At 41.4% G+C, this 22454-nt stretch overlaps 1 long non-coding RNA gene across 1 annotated transcript; it reads left to right on the forward strand.

Annotated features, from left to right (window-relative positions):
- Positions 1–955: 955 nt before the first annotated feature.
- Positions 956–21790, forward strand: LOC120869306. Its single transcript, XR_005722516.1, has 3 exons — positions 956–2668; positions 2929–3016; positions 20870–21790. It is a non-coding gene; the product is annotated as an uncharacterized LOC120869306 (long non-coding RNA).
- The last annotated feature ends 664 nt before the right edge of the window (positions 21791–22454 follow it).

The raw sequence follows: 22454 nt of genomic DNA on the forward strand, positions 1-22454 counted from the left end.
GCATCAGGTGGCCAAAGTATTGGAGTTTCAGCTTCAACATCAGTCCTTCCAATGAATATTCAGGACAGATTTACTTTAGGATTGACAGGTTGGATCTCTTTGCAGTACAAGGGACTCTCAAGAGTCTTCTCCAACACCACAGTTCAAAAGCATCAATTCTTTGCTGTTCAGCTTTCTTTTAGTCCAACTCTTACATCCATACATGACTACTGGAAAAACCATAGCTTTGACTAGATGGACCTTTGTTGGCAAAGTAATGTCTCTGCTTTTTAATATGCTGTGTAAGTTGGTCACAGCTTTTCTTCCAAGGAGCAAGTGTCTTTTAATTTCATGACTGCAGTCACCATCTGCAGTGATTTTGGAGCTCCCCAAAATAAAATCTCACTGTTTCCATTGTTTCCCCATCTATTTGCCATGAAGTGATGGGACTGGATGCCATGATCTTCGTTTTCTGAATGTTGACTTTTAAACTACTTTTTCACTCTCCTCTTTCACTTTCATCACGAGGCTCTTTAGTTCTTCTTCGCCTTCTGCCATAAGGGTGGTGTCATCTGCATATCTGAGGTTATTGATATTTCTCCTGGCAATCTTGATTCCTACTCGTGCTTCATCCAGCGTGACATTTTGCATGATGTACTCTGCATATAAGTTAAATAAGCAGGGTGACAATATACAGCCTTGATGTACTCCTTTCCCAATTTGGAACCAGTCTGTTTTTCCATGTCCAGTTCTAACTGTTGCTTCTTGACCTGCATACAGATTTCTCAGGAGGCAGGTCAGGTGGTCTGGTATTCCCATCTCTTGAAGAATTTTCCACAGTTTGTTGAGATCCACTTTGGCGTAGTCAATAAAGCAGAAGTAGATGTTTTTCTGGAATGCTCTAGTTTTTTCGATGATCCAACAGATGTTGGCAATTTGTAATGCTAACACATTACAGAGAGCATATAATGAAGTTCAAGGTCCACTGGAAGTTGAATCTTCCGCCGTCTTGGTTCTAACCAGTTTTTGTCATAATGTTGATGGCTAGGTCATTCTCTTAAAGGTTGTGCCCAGCCCCCTTCTCTCCTGTTTCTGTTAGCCTGGGAAGTCCAGTGCCTATAGTCTCTTGCCCTCTCTGAAGTTTTGTCCACTCCACAGGTCCCTGCCAGGAAGCGGTTCTTCCCTAGGGCTCTGGGACCCATGTCTTCCCAACACTGACAGTAAATCCCCCACCGCTATGCATGGCAGGAGAGACCTTCACAGTTCTGGTAGCTCCCTGTTTCCCGATACTTCTGCCTTCTTTTCACAGGTGTCCTCTACACCAGCCATGCCCAGGAACCACCTGCAACTCTCTGTGTCTGCCATGATCTCACATGCTTTACAGCTTAGCTTTTGCTGTCCTTTCTGTATAGACTCTCCTCCCACCCCTCCTCCCAAATTAAATCAGCTGTTGTTCATTCTTAAACGTAAGCTCACTCGTTGCCTCATTGAAGTTTTATTTTATCTGCCTCCAGACACGCTGTGCTACCTGCATGGACCCACCATGGCACCCAGCCTATTGCATTGCAGTAGCCTAAGTACAGGTGTCTTTTTCACTGCTCGTCTCAAAGCAATTTGCTTTTCACCTGTGTCATGAGCTCCTGCCTGAAAGACAGCGCGTGCCCAGTGTAGATTGATGTCAACTTTCTTCTTAATTGCAGCCCTGTCTCTTAGCCTTCCTCTTCCCTCTGTTCTCTCCTAACTGCCCTCGCCCTCTGTACTTGACTCCTTGGCAGCACTGTCCACATTTGAGCCATTTGCCTTATTAATGTGACCACCGGGTGACCACAGACTTGAATGAATTACATGTTCTCTCTCCCTGCCTTCTAATTACAGAACCAGGAAGGGATCTCAGTCCAACCTCCCATTTAGCACAGGACCTACTCTATGGATGGTTTTTCAGTCTTTGCTAAAATAACTCCTCAGGCTTTTATAGTACACGGATATAATGGCAGCATCATGAAAAACACCAGCAAGTAGGATGTGTATTACCAAGGAGACATCCTGGCATGCAGAAGCTGATTCACTCCATGGATGAGAACAGGGCAGTCCTGAACCAATAGGGGCAGAGAATAAAAAAGGGGGGAGCATTCTATTTTTTTTCAGCAAAGCTTATTTTTCTTTCAGATTATGGACCAGGTGAAAAGGATGGCTTGACTACCTTAATCCTGTGGGCTGTGGGGTGGTTTTTGCTGGGGTTCTACAGGTGGAATGGCTACAGCCTTCTGCTCAGTCTGCGAGGAGCCTTTGTTATCTCTGCAGCAAGTTTTGGACTCTGACAGTTTTTGAAGAAGAAAAAAAGAGGCAAGGACAGTGGCTCTTTGTGCCTCTCAAAGGCAGCACTGTTTCTTCAGGCTGGCACGGCCCACAGACAACGTGCTGCCCTTCATGCGGGATTGTTTTACTGCCCCGACGCATGGACTGCCCGGTGCCAGCCTTCATGTAGGAGAGAAAGGCTGGATGCCCCCTGTGATGCCAGGACAACTCACAGAGCAGCAAATGGAGATCACCCTCTGATGATGACTGTCAACAATCCCTCCTCATCCTCTCTTCACATCCCTGGGGAGCAAGTTTCAGGGTGTGCTTCCTGTTACCTGACTCACTTCGGGCTCCTGTTGCCTAGAGGTCAATGGTGGTCTTGACCTTAGAAGTGAGTTTCTAAAGAGCTCTCTCACATTTCCTCTGTTTAGATTCATTGTCAAAAGTTGAAAGTCAGTGAACAGCTCTATCTTTGGAAATGCTTACTTGTTTTATTTTAAATTGAAGTATCATTGATTTACAATATCAGTTTCAGGTGTACAACATAGTGACTCAATATTTTTATAGATGATACTCTATTAAAAGTTGTTTTAGGGAATACTTAATCTCTTGGTGCAATCGGAACCCTTCATTCATTGATATATTTAACAGGCATTTTTGAAGACCAGCTCTGTGCCACCTACTGCACCCGGTGCTGAGATACCAAGAGAAAACATTCCAGTCTTCACAGAGCTTCTAGGTAAGTGACAGTTCACTAGGATAAGTAACAAAGGGGGACTGTGTACCCTGGAGCACAGAGGAGGGTTCATGGAACATGGCCAGCGGGAGGCACAGGGGCCTCCTGAAGTAGGCGGGTAACCACGTTGTCATAGTGGAAACACAGAAGTCGGCCAGGGGCTGGCGATGACGGGCATACAGCATTGGGAAGGCAGTGAGAGAGCACAGCACATTTAGGGAACTGAACTTAATTTAAAATGGCTGGGGTGGGGGTGGCAGGAGACATTGATGAAAAAAGAGATTTTGAAAATAAGCCTTGGGTGCCCTTTGGATTTTAGATCTTATTCTAGAGGTAACTGGGAGTTTTTGAAAGATTTTTGCTGGATGATGCTGGTCAGGGACACGGTACAGACCTTGAGTCTGGACAATAAATGATCCCACACAGAAGGCAACGCATTACAAGGGGGCTATGCCTGCCCAATGAACACTGCTGCCACAAGAGACATACATGCAAGTTTCAGAAAGCTGGGATGTGTCCTTCATGCCCACTGGACTGTGTGGTTTTTGAGTTCCTTTTATTCCTGGACTTCCAAAACCTGGCTTAATAAAAAGTAGTAGGTGCTCAACAAGTTTGTTGAATGAATGAGTGAAAGATTCTGCCTTCTGGGCGACAAGGGACCAAGTGTCACCTTTCTTTCGTGTGATTCAGATCAGATTTTCTGATACTTGAGACCACTATTCCTTTCAGTCAGTTCAGTTGCTCAGTCATGTCTGACTCTTCGCGACCTCATGGAATGGAGCACACCAGGATTCCCTGTCCATCACCAGCTCCCAGAAATTGCTCAAACTCATGTCCATCGAGTCAGTGATCCAACCATCTCATCCTCTGTCATCCCCTTCTCCTCCTGCCTTCAGTCTTTCTCAGCATCAGGGTCTTTTCCAATGAGTCAGTTCTTCGCATCAGGTGGCCAAAGTATTAGAACTTCAGTTTCAGCATCAGTCCTTCCAATGAATACTCAGGACTGATTTCCTTTAGAATTGACTGGTTGGATCCCCTTGCTGTCCAAGGGACTCTCAAGAGTCTTCTCCAACACCACAGTTCAAAAGCATCAATTCTTCAGCGTTCAGCCTTCTTTATGGTCCAACTCTCACATCCATACATGACCACTGGAAATTCCTTTAAGTTTTGCATTTTCAGATTCCACACCCTGCACTCCTTCAACTGTCCTTCATGTGATGTGGTTCTTCCCCTACCTCATGTGTCCTTGTTCTAATTTGTCATTGTCCCTCTGGTTAAAATGTGCTTCTGAGAAGTAAATGCAAACAGCCAGGTAAACTCTGGCCTCAGGAAAGGTTCTCAGGGACTCTTCGTCTGATTGCTTTTCACCTGGTTATTTTGGCAGTCACTTAACCCTGATGACTTGGATCCTGCTTGTACTAAATTAAAATCCTGAAATCTTTCCCATATGTTCTATTTTCAAATCATAACTCCTTCTACAAAGACGAAACAAATTTTAAAATATGTCCCCTATTGGGGATATATGACTTACATCACTTAATGTAGTATAGGGTTATACCTTTAACTTTTTGAAAACACAGCCTGTTTTCTTGGATCCACTGTTGCAGCCTACTAAGGCTAAGCTAGCTACATCTTCCAGTCTGATATCATCTGTCTGCAAACACAATCGGTGACAATCGGTGTTCAGTCAATGTCCTAAATCAAACCACCAGGAGAAATATTTCACAGGCTAGATCCCTAGGGCATGCCAACTAGAAACTTCCCTCAAGTCAGGATTTTCAGACTGAGGTCGTGATCCTTTAGTGAAACAATGTAGTGGGTTGAAATCAGCATTTTAAAAAAAGTATAGAAAAGAACCTTTCAGAATTATTGTGTGGTGTTGTTCAGTCTCTCAGTCATGTCCAATTCTTTGTGACCCCATGGACTACCCCAGGGTAGACAGGGTAGACAGGCTACCGTGTCCTTCACTATCTCCCAGAGTTTACTCAGACTCATGTATATTCAGTTGGTGATGCCATCCAACCATCTCATCCTCTGTCGCCCCCTTCTCCTTGTGCCCTCAATCTTTCCCAGCATCAGGGTCTTTTCTAATGAGTCAGTTATTCTCATCAGTTGTCCAAAGTACTGGAGCTTCAGCTTCAGCACCAGTCCAGTGAATATTCAGGATTGATTTCCTTTAGGATTTAATGGTTTCCTTTAGGTTTAATATTCAGGATTGATTTCCTTTAGGATTTAATGGTTGGATCTCCTTGCAGTCCAAGGGACTCTCAAGGGTCTTCTCCAGCATCACAGTTCAAAAGCACCTATTGTTCGGTACTCAGCCTTCTTTATGGTCCAGCTCTCAAACCCATACATGACTGCTGGAAAAACCATAGCTTTAACTATACAGACCTTTATCGGCAAAGTAATGTCTCTGCTTTTTAATATGCTGTCTAGGTTTGTCATAGCTTTTCTTCCAAGGAGCAAGCATCTTTTAATTTTGTGTAATTTTAATTTCCATGTATGGAGTAAAGACAAGTTAGATTTTGTGAAACTGTGTCTCAGTCATACACATATACACATATATTATATTAAGGTCTATATAGCACAGTCACAAATGCAAATAATACTGTCCCAAGAATCACATAATTAAATTGGAGGATACATATTGTGCTATCTGTTAGTTCAGTTCAGATCAGTCGCTCAGTTGTGTCTGACTCTTTGCGACCCTGTGAATTGCAGCATGTCAGGCCTCCCTGTCCATCACCAACTCCCAAAGATCACCCAAACTCACGTCCATCGAGTCAGTGATGCCATCCAGTCATCTCATCCTCTGTCCATTCCTTTAGAGTTTCAGCTTTAGCATCAGTCCTTCCAAAGAATACCCAGGACTGATCTTTAGAATGGACTGGTTGGATCTCCTTGCAGTCCAAGGGACTCTCAAGAGTCTTCTCCAACACCACAGTTCAAAAGCATGAATTCTTCGGTGCTCAGCTTTCTTCACAGTCCAACTCTCACACCCATACATGACCACTGGAAAAACCATAGCCTTAACTAGACAGACATTTGTTGGCAAAGTAATGTCACTGCTTTTGAATATGCTATCTAGGTTGGTCATAACCTTCCTTCCAAGGAGTAAGCATCTTTTAATTTCATGGCTGCAAAAACGTAGTAAATAGATTAACATAGAAATGAACTGAAAACCGCATTGTCAGTCTTATAATTCTTGACTTTTAAAAAAATTAATTTTTGTTAGAGTTGCTTTGCGATGTTGTTAGTTTCTGCTGTGTAGCAATGTGAATCAGTTATACATATACATATATTCCCTCTTTTCAGATTTCTTTCCCATTTAGGTCACTGCAGAGAACTGAGCAGAATTCCCTGTACAATAGGTTCTCATTAGTTGTCTATTTTACATGTAGTGTATATATGTCAATCCCAATCTTTCAGTTCATTCCTCTCTCCCTCCCTGCCTTGGGATCCATAAATTTGTTCTCTGAATCTGTGTCTCTATTGCTGCTTTGTAAATAGGTTCATCTGTACCATTTTTCTAAATTCCATATATAAGTGATAATATATGATATTTGTTTTCCTCTTTCTGACTTACTTCACTCTGTATGACAGTCTCCTAGACAGCATATTAAAAAGCAGAGACATTATTTTGCTGACAAAGATCCATCTAGTCAAAGCTATGGTTTTTCCAGTGGTCACGTATGGATGTGAGAGTTGGACCATAAGGAAAGCTAAGCACCAAAGAATTGATGCTTTTGAACTATGAAGTTGAAGAAGACTCTTGAGAGTCCCTTGGACTGCAAGGAGATCCAACCAGTCCATCCTAAAGGAAGTGAGTCCTGAATATTCATTGGAAGGACTGATGCTGAAGCTGAAATTCCAATACTTTGGCCACCTGATGCAAATAACTGACTCATTGGAAAAGACCCTGATGCTGGGAAAGATTGAAGGTGGGAGGAGAAGGGGACTTCAGAGGATGAGATGGTTGGATGGCATCACTGACTCGGCAAGCTCCAGGAGTTGGTGATGGACTGGGAAGCCTGGTGTGCTGCTGCATTCCATGGGGTCGCAAATAGTCAGACACCACTGAACAACTGAACTGAAGTGATGACAGTCTCTATGTCTATCCGTAATCCTTGGCTTTTTGAAATGAAAACTTGCATTGTTTGACAAAGAGACAACTTCTTTCCTAATAAATTAATTAAAAAAAAAAAAAAGAAAGTACCACCTTAAAAAAAAAGAGAGAAAAGTGTTCTTGAAGCAGCAATCTAGCATTTTCCAGGGTTTCTGCAATATTTCAGGCCCACTGTGGGAATATTGGGCCTCCAATCCCAGTCCGAGAGGCTCAGATCCAGTTTGTTTTGCATGCCATGGTGCTGCCTGAGATTTTATCTGTCCTCCCAATGAGGGTGAAGTTTTCCTCTGGGTTAAAAAAATTAAAAAAGTCAAACAAAGACCATGCTTCCTAATAAATTCATTAGAAAATGTCTTTGACTCGCTAACTAAGCCTATGGAGAATATATGGTACTAGCAGACCAGTCTAGTTTTGCCTGAAACGCATGTTGGGACCATTTGTCACAACTACTTGTATCTTTCTGTTCTACCTACATGATATGTTTTCTAGATTCTAATGTTAATATATTGATTAGCAATAAATGTGAAAGTTATTCTTTTGAAGACACTAAATACCTTCCTATTTTTGGTATTCTCCTTACATGTTGGACTGTTGTTATTCTGGTTGTCGGACTCACCTTGCATGTAATAGTCCTTGTCTACAACCAGTTTTTCCTTCATCAAATATGATGTTATACAGACTTAGAGAATGAATTTGTGGTTGCTAGGGGGTAAGGTTGGGGGGAGGGGACAGTTAGGGAGTTTGGGATGGACATGTACACACTACTGTATTTATAATGGATAACCACAGTGTCCTACTTATAGCACAGAGAACTCTGCTCAATGTTATGTGGCAGCCTGGATGGGAGGGGAGTTTGGGGGAGACTGGATACACGTATATGTATGGCTGAGCATCTTCACTGTTAACCTGACAACATTGTTAATCAGCTATACCCCAATACAAACTAAAAAAGTAAAAAAAAAAAAACAAAACTACACAAAAAAGTGATATGATAGCCATTAAAACTGTTCACAAATATGATCTCCTTGCTCCGGGCAAGCATATGATAGAATTGCACTTCACTATATTGAAATTAGTCATGACCATGTGACTCACTTTGGCCAATGAAATGAAAGGGACATGTGTCACTTGTAAGCGGAGGCGTTTCCTTGCCGGGGCAGGTATTGTACAGCTTTAACCCCCTTCCCACGTTGATCAGGGAAGTACTGGTGACACAGAGGAGCACACCCGCCTTGCAAACCCACGTCAGACATGGAGCAAGTGAAAAATAAGCAAGTGAAAAATAACACTAAGTTATTGTCTAGGGCACCTGAGATTTAGGATTTATTTATTTATTTATTTTAACTAGAACAAAAATTAGCCCATTCTAACATGTGTATAAAAATATACTGACTTTCCTGTAAACCATATCTATTCTTTGTTTTCACTTGTGTCTTCGTTTCTATAGTGATAAATCTTGATTATTCTTCTTACAACTCCTCACTGTTTATTGAACTGTAATAATTTGCTCTTCTGATTTTCCAGTGTTTTTTCTTTCCTGTGAAAGAGTCATATTGCAAGAATCTTTCTTGAATGAGTATCAATAGTGGGGCAGTTGGAAGTTGTACTTTTTTCATTATATTTGGCAAAGAAAAAATATACTTCTTTTTAGAGGAGCTCCACCCTTCAGCTGCAATGCATTACTGTCTACCTAAATGCTCTTAACTAGCCAGAAAGCAAATGTTTCCCATTACAAATGACATTTATCAGTTAGTCTCAGGAATAGGGCTCCTTCAAAATTGATCTTGCTTGGAAGTAAACATTATGACTCACTACTGGATCTCTCAGTGCTTTCAAAGCGAAAAAATGCAATGGAGGATATGATTAACATTGACCTATTGCGTCCTTCATGTGTGTATATCAACCATCACATTTATTTTTCCAATAGGACATTTTCTTGGCTATCACTATTTAGATATCCTCCTGAATATGCCTGGTAACCTTTCGTGTGCATTAGTCCTTTACATTTTAAAGTTTTTCATATAACCTTCATTATTATATTTCTAGAATCTGTTATTTTATTTTGTGCTGTTGCCCATGAATTGAATTATGGGCAACATATGCTGTTGCCCATATAGTGTTTAAAAAAAATGTTTGAGCCAGTATCATTCAAACTTTAAGCTTGATCAAGGGGACCTCCCTGAAAGTCCAGTGGTCAAGACTTTGTGCTTCCACTGCCAGAGGCATGGGTTCGATCCCTGGCAGGAGAGCAAAGATCCCACATGCTTCATGGCACGGCCAAGAAATAAATATTTTAAATATGTGTGAAATATTGAACGTCCCCAACTTCCCATTGGATTGTGTTCTAAAAACTTACAGTCTCCTTTTTGGAGCTTGGGTGACACTTCCCAGAAATTATTCTGAAATTCATCATTAGTTTCCACTCTAGTCACTCAAAGCCAATTTAACCCCTAATTGACAAAGGTACACATTTATTTGGAGAAAAAGTTTGTTCCTCTAAACTTTCTGTTTTAAAAATATTTATTTATGTATCTGGCTGCGCCGTGTCTTAATTGCAGCATGCTGAATCTTTAGCTGCAGCATGTGAGCTCTTAGTTTCGGTGTGTAGGATCTAACTTCCTGACCAGGGATCGAGCCCAGACTTCCTGCTTTGGAAGCACAGTGTTTTAGCCCCTGGACCACCAGGGAAGCCCCTCTCTTAAATTTTCTTATGAGAAGGGAAGAAATGTGGCAGCCCTAGGAATACGTTTTTCCTTTTTTTTTACAGCCATGGACAGAAACGTCTTTGCAAAGCAGATATTTCCTTCAAAACACTTGTACTTAATTTCATACAGTAGCTTAAAAGATACAGATCTTAAAGCTATAGAAGCAATATAATGCAAAATTAACTCATGTGGGAGTCTCACCTTCTCATTCAGATCTTCCTGCCATAAAATATTGATCACAATCTGATAGGAATAGCAATCGAATAATAATTTTTAATGAGGTAATTCAGCTGCAAAATCAGAGAGAAGAATTGGAATGACTTTGAACCTTCTAAACTTGGAGGGGTGGAGCTTATTTAGTAATAAATTGTGGGTGGGCTGTGTTCTGTCATCTTGACCCATAGATGAGCTATTATTAAATATTGCTGAATATTAAATCAGCAGGGATTTGGGTTTTAGACCTTGTTTGCTCCACTTTGAAAGCAAAAAAAGGGTAGCCCTTCGACAAGAGAGGAAGAGGAAAATCTGTGATCTGGTAAGGGATTTATGTTCTCATTCTGCCTTTGACCATGATAATATAGTACTAAGAACTCCGAAAAAGTTTTTTTAAAAAGTTATAGAGAAAGAGATCTGAACAGTGTTGAATTTTGAAATATTTCCCCTGATAGCTCAGTTGGCAAAGAATCCACCTGCAATGCAGGAGACCCTGGTTTGATTCCTGGGTCAGGAAGATCCCCAAAGGATAGGCTACCCACTCCAGTATCCTTGGGCTTCACCTGGTAAAGAATCCACCTTCAATGTGGAAGACATGGGTTCTATCCCTGGGTTGGGAAGATCCCCAGGAGAAGGGAAAGGCTACCCAATCCAGTATTCTGGCCTAGAGAATTCCACAGACTATATAGTCAGTCCATGGGGTCGCAAAAAGTTGGACATGACTGAGCAACTTTCACTTTCACTTCACTTTCAAAAAACTATGCTTCAAACATTCAATAACCTTGACAGCCAAAGTCTTTGATCACTTCTTAAAGAGTGAATCTAGAGACAGCCTTGAGATTAAAAGGTCTTGAGAAGCTTATCTTATTGTAAAAGATGGAGTTTTCCATAAATCACCAGTATTAACTTGTTTGCTAAGGTGAACAGAGAATTCTAGGAAGTTTGCAAAATCTAGAAAATTGTGAAATCAAATAAAGAAGGTCCCCTGGAGAAGGAAATGGCAACCCACTCCAGTATTCTTGCCTGGAGAATCCCATGGGCGGAGGAGCTTGGTGGGCTACAGTCCACGGGTCGCAAAGAGTTGGACACGACTGAGCAACTTTATTTTATTTATTTATTTTTATAGGGCTTTCCTGGTGGCTCATTGGTAAAGAATCCGCCTGCCAGTGCAGGAGATGCAGGTTCGATCTCTGGGTCCGGAAGATCCCTGGAGGAGGAAATGACAACTTACTCCAGTATTCTTGCTGGAGAAATCCTATGGACAGAGGAGCCTGGTGGGCTACAGTCCATGGGGTCGCAAAAGAGTCGGACATGACTTAGTGACTAAACAACAATAAGGAAATACATAGGGCCCTGAATTTCAAGCCAGGAGGTCTTGGTTTTAATTTCTGTCCTATACTAACTTCCTGGTCACTTTGATGACTGATATTTAATTTAACCCTCTGCAACTATTAATATATCTCCTTGGTTGACTTGCTCTCTAAGCCTTTTCCGACTTCAGTATCTCAGTAACCTGTCACTAGTCTACCCAGACAGAGGTGTTTCTAGATACTAAGGGCGTGGGAGTGACATTTGGTCATCAGTGTCCCTCTTGAGCAATAGTGGTGGTAGCAGATATAGCTGCTACTGACATTTACTCTGGGCAAGAGTCTATGCCGAATCTTTTACATGTATTGTCTCACTTAATCCTCAAAATATTGTTAGAGAGTTTGTGTATTTTGTCCAAGTCTTCCCAGCTATAAAATGTCTAATATGGAAAGAAGTAGTGCACATTGATCTTTTTATCATCTGCTCATAAATTAGCTGCTGTAGCAGCAGCTTTAAATGGACACATAAATTTAATATATCCAATTTTACTGGAAATCAGATGTCTTGTGTGTACTGGCAACAGATTTTAGTTTAGGTAACGTTTGGATCTATTTGTGGGTGTTATTTATGCGCACTGAGTACACTCATAGAATCATACAATGTTAGAACTATCAGAGGTCTTAAAGACATCTAGTGATGTGGTGTCCAAAATAGTAGCCACTGTGGTGATTTAGTCGCTAAGTTGTGTCCAACTTTTGCAACCCTATGGACTGTAGCCTTCCAGGATCCTGACTATGGGATTCTCCAAGCAAGAATATTGGAGTGGGTTGCCATTTCCTACTCTGGGGGATAGCTGTATCGAAATTTTAATTTTAACTAATTAGATTGAAAGCTTAGTTCCTCAGTCACCACCTGCACCTCAGTAGACACATGTAGCTACCATATTGATCAGCGCATTTATGGACTATGTTCATTGTCACAGAAATTTCTATTGGAAATTTCCAATGACTACATTGTAATTCAACCCCTTTGCAGCTATCAGGATGCTTTTGGTTGCAAGTAGAAGAAACCTCGGCCCAAAATGACTTAACCAAAGAGTGAAAGAGTGGGGAGTTTATTGGTTCATGTAACTGGATAATCCACGACTTGACTCAGGTTTCTTAAGGCCAAGTAGGCACCTACTCCTGTTATCTGTTTCTTTCTTATGTCTACCCTCCCCTCCACCCAGTGACTCGTTTGTCTTAAGGCCAGATTCATTCATTGTAACAATAGCTCTAGTTATTCCAGGCCTTTCCATCAGAGGAAGAATTTGGTGAGAGGAGAGGGAGTAGTGAGAAGAGTGAGGGAAATAACTTCTCCAAAGACTTACACTCTGTATAGACATGTCTCACGGATCCAAAATTGATGATCTTTGTCCCTAAGTAATCCTTATGGCCAGAAAGATAGAATGTTCTGGGTTTAAGCCAATCAGGCCCATGCCTGGATCAATTCCACTGTAATTGCTATAATTTCATGACTAATTTATAACAGATTCACAAAGGGATTAACCCCCCCGCCAAAAAAAATAAATCTCAGAGTACTTTAGGCAGAAGAAAAGAATAAATTTTGGTGAGTTGCCTCCCAAATATCCACAGTACCTTCATTTTTACTGCTTCTCCAAAATTATGTATGTGTTGATTCCGTGGCTAAGAATCCATATTCCCAGTGCAGGGGGCCTTGGTTTGATCCCTGGTTAGGGAACTAGATCCCGCAACTAAAAATGATCCTGTATGCCCCAGATGATACCTGGCACAGTCAAACAAATATATTTTTAAAAAACATTTCTCTTGCTCCCTTATAATACAAGTCCACACAGTTGAGGTTTCTGCATCTAAATTAATATTTTCTAAAGCTCTTTGACACACTACTGCTGCTGCTGCTAAGTTGGTTCAGCCGTGTCCGACTCTGTGCAACCCCATAGACGGCAGCCCACCAGGCTCCCCTGTCCCCGGGATTCTCCAGGCAAGAACACTGGAGTGGGTTGCCATTTCCTTCTCCAATGCATGAAAGTGAAAAGGGAAAGTGAAGTCCCTCAGTCACGTCCGACTCTTCGCAACCCCGTGGACTGCAGCCCAGCAGGCTCCTCCGTCCATGGGGTTTTCCAGGCAAGAGTACTGGAGTGGGGTGCCGTTGCCTTCTCTGCTTTGACACACTAGAGGGTGTTGTTTAGGGTGAAGGATACTGGTAACTAGGTTCACTTACAATGGAAGGAAAAGTTACCTGTAATCAATTACATTGCTTTCACTTCTTTGCTCTTAGTTTTTAGTCAGTAGAAAACCTGGACCTTACATTTTTAGATTTCTGAAGTTTATATAAATGCAGAAAAGAGGAATGCCCCAGCCTGCTTCTTCCCCAAATATAAATATACAAGAGAAGAATCCACACAAATCTGTTTACAATTTAGGACAACAACAAGAAGAAAATAGAAAAAGTCATGGTGATGAGTCCAGAATGTCCAAGCCAGTTTTCAAGCAGCTGGCCTTTGAGTTACTAAGTGTGTTTATTTTTTCCATTCTCTCCTAAAACCATAGTTGTTACAAAATCCCAGAAACAGAACTGTCCTGAATCTACAGCACTGCTTTATTCCACCAAACCCCAGTCACCAAACCGTGATTAAATGGGTGTGAAGAATAAAATAGCCCGAGATTCCTAAAATGTCACATATTTGCAGTTTGACCAAAATGGAACCCAGCCTGTAGCCTTGTCTCATTACTTTTTGAAATAGGGAAAAGTGAATATCCACGGAGATGCTCTTAAAATTATCTTTATTTTCTTCTGACAAATCATACCAATGCATAATGAAATTGTAGTGCTAGTCAAAGGGGTCAGCATACCCAGCAAATGGAGCCTCTCAAAGAAGGATGAAACTACCCAAAACTCTGGTGTGAGCTTTACACGCTGGGGCACTAGTTAGACAGCTTACACCTATCTTTTAGAACATGCCCACACCTTTATTAGCTCATGATAAAGGACTCCCTCTCGCTCAGACTGGCTGCCTTCCATGAGGCCTTGATATCAAGCCTTTGGGACAATACCTGCAACTCTTTTCTAAAGCGTGAACTAAATGAACCAGCCCCTTTGGCCTCTTAACGACTATTGATTGTGATGGGGTCAGTTCTTCCTGCCTGTAAGTGCCCATCATAGAAATCAGCAGACCCAAACTTATACTCACAGATTCCAACAACAGATTCTGCAGGTTGGACAGTTATTTTCTTGTTTGTTTTTCTACTTATCTGTTTCAGAAGTTTTGGAAGATGACAACAGCACATATTATCATCTCATGTTAGCTTCTTTTTGGGAAAAAAAAACACAACAAATATTCATTTGGCTGTGCTGGGTCTTTAGTTGCAACACATGGGCTCTTTGATCTTCATTGTGGCACGTGGGATCTTTACTTGCAGTATGCAGACTCTCCAACATGTGGGATCTAGTTCCCTACCCAGGAATTGAACCCAGGCCCCCTGCATTGGGAGTGCTGAGTCTTAGCCACTGTACCACTGGGAAGTCCCCAAGTTAATATCTTAAGACAGCAACCAAGCCTATCACCTTAACTATCTCCTATGAGTTTCTTTCTTAAGGTTAAAAAAATAAAAGGTAACTTAGTAAACCAGAATTCTTTGAGACTTATCTCCACCCCACACCACACACCTGTGTCTTTCAGGATGTATGTTTAATAACATTGAGACAATAAGCTCAATGCTGCTCTGGGCCTTATGGTACTATAATAAAGTGGGTTTTTATGTTCTTATATGACTTTTCAGATAATAACTATAAGTCACTAATTAGATGAAGTAAGTAAATACCTACCTGAGTCCTTTATCAGGTTTAAACCCAAGGAAACTTACCGAATTGATGAGAAAAATTCGATCTTTCCCTTTAGTTGGTATTCTCTGCTCCAATAGAAAAAGAAGTCCCCTAGTATTTATATACCTGTGTTATTTCAAGAGACAACACCCTATGATGGTAAACAAGGATTTTGAGCCTTCACTCCTTCTAACTTATTGACAATAGCTAATATCAATCTTTAAAAAAAATTTTTTTTAATTTATTTTTGGCTGCTCTGGAGTTTCATTGCTGTGCAAGGGCTTTCTCTAGCTGTGCTGCACAGGCTCCTCATTGCACTGGCTTCTTTGCGGAGGGTTGCAGGCTCTAGAGCACAGGCTCAGTAGTGGTGGTGGACGGATTTAGTTGCCCCCAAGGCATGTAGGATCTTCCCGGACCAGGGACTGAACCCATGTCCCCTGCATTGACAGGCAGATTTTTAACCACTGAACCACCAGCAAAATCCTAATATCAATCTTTATATTAGCAAGATCCAAATGTTTTTACAGGTCTAGGGAAATCACTGCAGATGGTGACTGCAGCCATGAAATTAAAAGACGCTTACTCCTTGGAAGAAAAGTTATGACCAACCTAGATAACATATTCAAAAGCAGAGACATCACTTTGCCAACAAAGGTCCATCTAGTCAAGGCTATGGTTTTTCCAGTGTTCATGTATGGATGTGAGAGTTGGACTGTGCAGAAGGCTGAGCACCGAAGAATTGATGCTTTTGAACTGTGGTGTTGGAGAAGACTCTTGAGAGTCCCTTGGACTGCAAGGAGATCCAACCAGTCCATTCTAAAGGAGATCAGCCCTGGGATTTCTTTGGAAGGACTGATGCTAAGGCTGAAGCTCCAGTACTTTGGCCACCTCATGCGAAGAGTTGACTCATTGGAAAATGACTCTGATGCTGGGAGGGATTTGGGCCAGGAGGAGAAGGGGACGACAGAGGATGAGATGGCTGGATGGCATCACTGACTCGATGGACGTGAGTCTGAGTGAAGTCCGGGAGTTGGTGATGGACAGGGAGGCCTGGCGTGCTGCGATTCATGGGGTCGCAAAGAGTTGGACACGACTGAGCGACTGAACTGAACTAGGGAAATAGGCAATAATGAGATGAATTAAAATGACTATAGGTCTGAGAACAAATACATTTTTCTGAAGAATCTTAGAAAGGATAGGTTGCAGTGTGGTGTTTAGAGGAGGTATCAGGGATGACATTGGGGTAAAATCCAGTTGTGAGGCTTCCTGTCTGTGTGGCCTTGAGAAAACCACTTGAACCCTCTGAGATTCTGCTGCTTCATCTACACAGTGGGGGTAATAACGCCCCCATCCTTTGCCTTAATGGATTATTCCTTAGAATACATGTATTGTTATCTTGAAGTTTGTTCATGATCTAATGGCCCTTTCTGTCTTTACATTACTCAAGCTCCCCACATATTCAGTTAGGTGGCTTCAAACTCACTCCTTGCATAATGTAACACACTTCCAACTTTAGAAAACTTTATATATCCATATGTTTTGTTGACTTTCTCCTGCCTCTGAAAAGTTAATACTCCAGAAATTATCTCTTTGGGCTTCTCCTCTTCCTCCTCCTCTCTCCCTCTACAGTTTCATCATTCCCTAGGGCTAAGTTTCCCCTTTAGAAGATGATTCTTATGTCTATGTCCCTAATCCACAGCTCTCTTCTGGGAGAGAGAAGAAGCTGTCTTCTCCACACTGTTTCCAATTGCATGATCAATAGATCCACTTAAAAAGCTCATAGATAATTAACACTCAAGATTGACAGCCACCCCCTCAAACCAGCTCTTCCTATTAGATTGCCATTCCTATAAATGGCACTGTTTTCCTCCTAATTCCCCACTCTCAAAATATAAGGTATATAAATGACTCCCCTATTCCTTCTCCTCCTTGATTTTCATATTTTGTTGGTTTGCCCTCTACAAAATCCTTTGTGTCTATTTCCTTCCAAATTCTGTGACATCACTGTGGTTCAGGCTTACCTTGCCTCCTGTTTAAACTATTCCAGTAGCATCTCTTCATCCTTTCCTCTCTCTAACTCGTTCACTACATGCTGCCAGAAAAATCTCTCTAAATCATTCTCCTAAAGCACATACTTTTAAAGACTCTGATTGGATATGAAGTCAAATTCAGACTTCTTATCCTGGTTCCACTTTTCATTCAGTGACTAGTTAAATGCTAGAAATACAACAGTGAGACAAACAAGCATGATTCCTGTTCTTGCTGAATTTTCATCCTAGTAGGGAAGACAAACATTGCATGAAAAGGCAAACAAAAAGTTGATTAGAATTGTTAGCACTTGATGTGAGAGAAATTAAGCTTATTTCAAATGACTTCACCTGGTTGGGAGGATCCATGAAGGCTCTCGCACAGAAGTTTTATATATCATATATGTAGGGCTTTCCCGGTGGCTCAGCGTAAAGAATCCTCCTGCAATGCAGGAGACACAGGAAATATGGGTTCTATCCCTGGATCAGGAAGATCCCCTGGAGTAGGACATGGCAACCCACTCCAGTATTCTTGCCTGGGGAGTCCCATGGACAGAGGAGCCTGGTGGGCTACAGCCTGTAGGGTCACAAAGAGTCGGACCCGACTGAAGTGATTTAGCATGCAGGCAAGGAAATACGTAGTGTTTCTTCCCTTAGTAATTGCTACTATCCAGAATTGCTCTGGTTATTCTTGTCATGTGAAATAAGAAAATGAAATCAATATAAATATCAGGAAGAAGAGGGAACAGAAGCTCTTGGAGCTGAGGAGTGAAGCAACTGAGCATACACACACGCGTTGTATATGTTGCTGTTGTGTGTTTAGTCCCTCAGTCGTGTCTGACTCTTTGCGACCCTGTGGACTGTAGCCCACCAAGCTCCTCTGTCAGTGGGATTTTCCAGGCAAGAATACTGGAGTGGGTTACCGTTTCCTCCTCCAAGGGATCTTCCAGACCCAGGGATCGAACCTTTGTCTCTTGCCTTTCCTGCTTTTGCAGGCAAGTTCTTTACCACCAGCGCCACCTGGGAAGCCCATCATCTGGGTAGAGACTTGTTTTCTCAAATCCTCTACTCATAATCCAACTTTCATTCAAATTGCACAACTTGGAATCCTTGCTGATGCCTTCTTCTGTGCTTTGTTCATGCTGAAGCTTTTGTCTACAGTATAGTCTATGTGTCTTTCATCAGTCCCATCTCCTCCATGTAGCTTTGGTAGTAATTTGTCCCTTCATCTGTGATTTCTTGTTCCCTTAATCCAATGATCCAATGATCTTGTTAAAACCGTACTTGTTTGGAAATCAAGACAGAAAAAAATCAGTTGCATGTCCAGGTATTAGAAACAAGCAAATGGAAGACGAATGCGTAAGAATCCATTTGAAATAGCATCAAAAATGATAAAACACAAACTTCTGCTTCCAGCCCAGTTTTACACTACCAGCTGAAACAACCAAACAACAACCAGAAAATTGATAAATGAATCAGTAAATCAACCCAGACAAAACGCAGGAAGCAATGACTGAAGACATTGAGCAACAGGCAAAGGACAGGGATTGCTCAGAAGCAAACAGTAAACGAGGGGTGTGCCATGGCTGCTGACCAGGGTTTATGAGCCTGAGAGTCTGAGAGCTTTTCAACTTCAGCACATACAGAGAGAAAACCAGGCAAAACCCAGCTGACTTCCTGAACCGAGAAGATGGCAGTGAGGGTCCAGAGAGACCATGGGAACTAGAATATTCAGGACAGAGGAATAGAGAAGAAAATTTTGCAGAAAAAGAGAAATCCAGATGCCTGCAGAAGGTCCCTATCAGGTATGCAGCCAAGAATTGATCAGTGGGTGTCTGTGAGGGAACTACTTGAAAGTGGACTTGGGTTAGTTGTAAATGTTAATTAAGAACAGTCGAAAACTGGAAATAACCCAAAGATCCGTCAACAGTTGAAAGGACAAATTGTGGCATATTCATAGAATGCAGTATATTCATACTCAACCATACTGACCAATCTCTAAAACAGGATGTGGAGTGAAAGAAGACAGTCACTAAAATGTAAGAACCGTGTCTTTGTATAGAGGAAGTTAAAGAACAGGCAAAACAGATCCATGGTGATAGGAGTCAGAACAGTAATTGCCCCTGGGTGTTGAGGCTTAACTGCAAGAGATGAGAGAACTTTCTGTACTGATGGAAATGTTCGCTGTCTTGATTGGGGTGGTGGTTTCATGGGCTTATACGTTTGTCAAAATTTATCAAAATGTGTGCTTCATATTTCTGCACTTCACATACATCTTGCTTTAAAAATTAGACAAACATTAACCTTGTCAGGTAATTAGCAGATAGATTGCTTATAAAGCTTGTGTTTCTGAATATTTAATTTTCTTAAGGAGGCTTTAAATTTCTACTCTGTCAAGTCACTAAATATGTGACATCTATTCAGACTGAAAATGCATCTGTTTTTTTACAAATTGTATAAAAATTTCAAGCCTTTACTTCATCAAAGAGTTAAAAGGTTTAAGAACTAAAAAAAAAAAAAAAAAAAACCACCAGAAAACTGCCGAACCATGTCTGTAAAACGTGTTATTGAAACGGAGATGAGATAGAACGGACTTCAAGAAATGAAACTCCACTATAACAAAGATAGAGAATGATGAAGAAAGGAAAGAACAATTAAAAGTTACAAGAATAATTAAGTGCCATAGGACAAATGCAGTAGAAGTCGTGAGTGTGAATAACCAACAAATCAGGATCCATGTAGAGGAACCTAAGTCAGTAAACATGCATTAGAGCTGGGAGCCCTGCCGTGACCTTGGTCCTGCTCTCATACCACACATACCTCTCATTCCACGGGACACAAATATGCCTTTCATATTAGAAAGAAGACTCTTTCCTATATGCTCAGCCTTTCCAAGGGCCGTCAATAAGCCCAGGGACAGATGTTTGGACCGAAGCTTACTTGGGTTTCCTAAAACCTTTATTTCTTCCCAGACAACTCAGTCTTATTCTCTGAAACTTTATTCACTGAACTCATTAAGTGCTTTATTTGAGAATGAGATTTTAACATGTGTTTTCAAGAAAATACACAGTTTGAGAAATTATATTCATATAATTAATAATTGTAAAGATCTAGAATGGGGGTAGCATGCTGGTGACAGCCACTTTTTTTTAAAAAAAAAAACAGAATCTTGGGGTTATGAGACCAAGGACAGATAAGTTTATTTTTTATTATTTTTGGCCAAGCAGCATGTGGGATCTTAGTTCCCCGACCAGAGATCGAACCTGTGCCCCCTGCATTGGAAGCACAGAGTCCTAACCACTGGACCTGCCAGGAAGGTCCTGGCAGCCACTTTCTTGTGATTTGCTCACTCCATTGTCTCTGTTCAGCTGTAAACAACAGGAGGGCAGGAACTGTTTTACTCCTCTCTGTATCTCCCTCAGAGCCTTGAACATGACTGGAGGTTAAGCATTGTTTTCTCAATTAAAATTAAGCAAATTGGCTTTCACGTTTCCTCTCCATTTCCAGGCACTCCAGAGTTCCTCAGGCACAAGTTCTTCTAGTCTGCATCTTCATTGCCCTCTTTAGTGTGTTTTGATGCTGAATACTTTTTATTCATTCGTGAATCTCATTGATTTCTTCCCTCTTTCCCAAGGAGCTCAGCAGCTAAATAGAGAAACTGTTTCCGCCCGTGGGATGAGTCCTGTTTTCTCTATGATTTCTTCCAAAAGAAAGAGCAATAAATAAAGCAAGGCAAACATGAGCTGTGTCAACAGTGCAAAACACCTGCGGGACAACAACTTGAAGCTGACAAAGACTTATGCAGCTTTTTAATGGTTTGTCCTCAATCCAGCAGTAAGATTTTCCTGACAGCAACTCTCTCCCTGCCAGAGAGCAGGACCCTTGGATCCGGTGGAGAAATTGACTGTAAGACTGTACTGTGGTTTCTGGGAACCCTGGACAAAATTTGTGATTGCAATCTTGGTCACAGAAAGATGTTGTACATAGGTTAGCATATGAGATAGAAAATGATTCTAGTGATAGCAGCCAAAACATCTAAAATATATACAGGATGTACAGTCTGCAAAGCAGTTTTACACAGATTATAGCCCCTCCTCCAACACATGTACACACACACACACCCTAAGCCAAGGGGGTGGATGTAATTTTGTTCATTGTACAGATAAGAAATGGACTCTGAGCAATGGAAGTATTAGTCACAAAATCATGTTCCTCCTTTATGTTTCTGACTCCTATACATTAACCATCTGATTCCATTTATGAAGTGTGTAGTCTTATTGACCTGTAGTAAAGCCATTCCTCAGCTTTGATACAATATCATATAATTCATCAAGGTTGGGGCTTCCCTGGTGGTCCAGTGGTTAAGACTTGGCCTTCCAAAGCAGAGGGTCAGGTTCAATCTTTGGTTGGGGAGCTATGATCCCCTCTGCCTTGAAAACATGAAATAAATGTTTTTCAAAACATGAAATAGAAGCAATATTGTAACAAACTCAATGAAGAGTTTGAAAATGGCTTACATTAAAAAAAAGTCTCAAAAAAAAATAAAATTCATTAAGGTGACTTCTGATTTTAAAAAAATATAAAATTTCTCCCAATTGCCCATTAAAATCCGAGAAGGCAATGGCACCCCACTCCGGTACTCTTGCCGGGAAAATCCCATGGACGGAGGAGCCTTGTAGGCTGCAGTCCATGCTGTCGTGAAGAGTCGGACAAGACTGAGCGACTTCCCTTTCACTTTTCATTTTCATGCATTGGAGAAGGAAATGGCAACCCACTCCAGTGTTCTTGCCTGGAGAATCCCAGGGATGGGGCAGCCTGGTAGACTGCCATCTATGGGGTTGCACAGAGTCGGACACGACTGAAGCGACTTAGCAGCAGCAGCAGCCCATTAAAATAACTGAAACTACAGAATTAGAAAAGTTCTCCTAAAGGAAAATTAATATAGTTATACAACTTATTAGAACCTGGGGTGAATCTTGACCAACAGAAAGTAGATTTGACAAACATTAATGGAAAATATAGTAAACACTTGTGCCAGGGATGGTGCAAGGTACTGGGAATGTTATTTTTCAGTAAATACAATTGCAGTCACCCTTACAGAGTTCACAGTCTAGCTCCGCTGACTCTAATCTCTCAGACTTAGATTCACAGTGTATCTAAACTGCCCGAAAAAAGGTAGGAATATGCTTTTTACCATCCCAGTGATTCCTGCACTCAGA

This window comes from Oryx dammah, unplaced genomic scaffold (assembly GCF_014754425.2).
Source record: "Oryx dammah isolate SB20612 unplaced genomic scaffold, SCBI_Odam_1.1 HiC_scaffold_10, whole genome shotgun sequence".
Lineage (NCBI taxonomy): Eukaryota > Metazoa > Chordata > Mammalia > Artiodactyla > Bovidae > Oryx > Oryx dammah.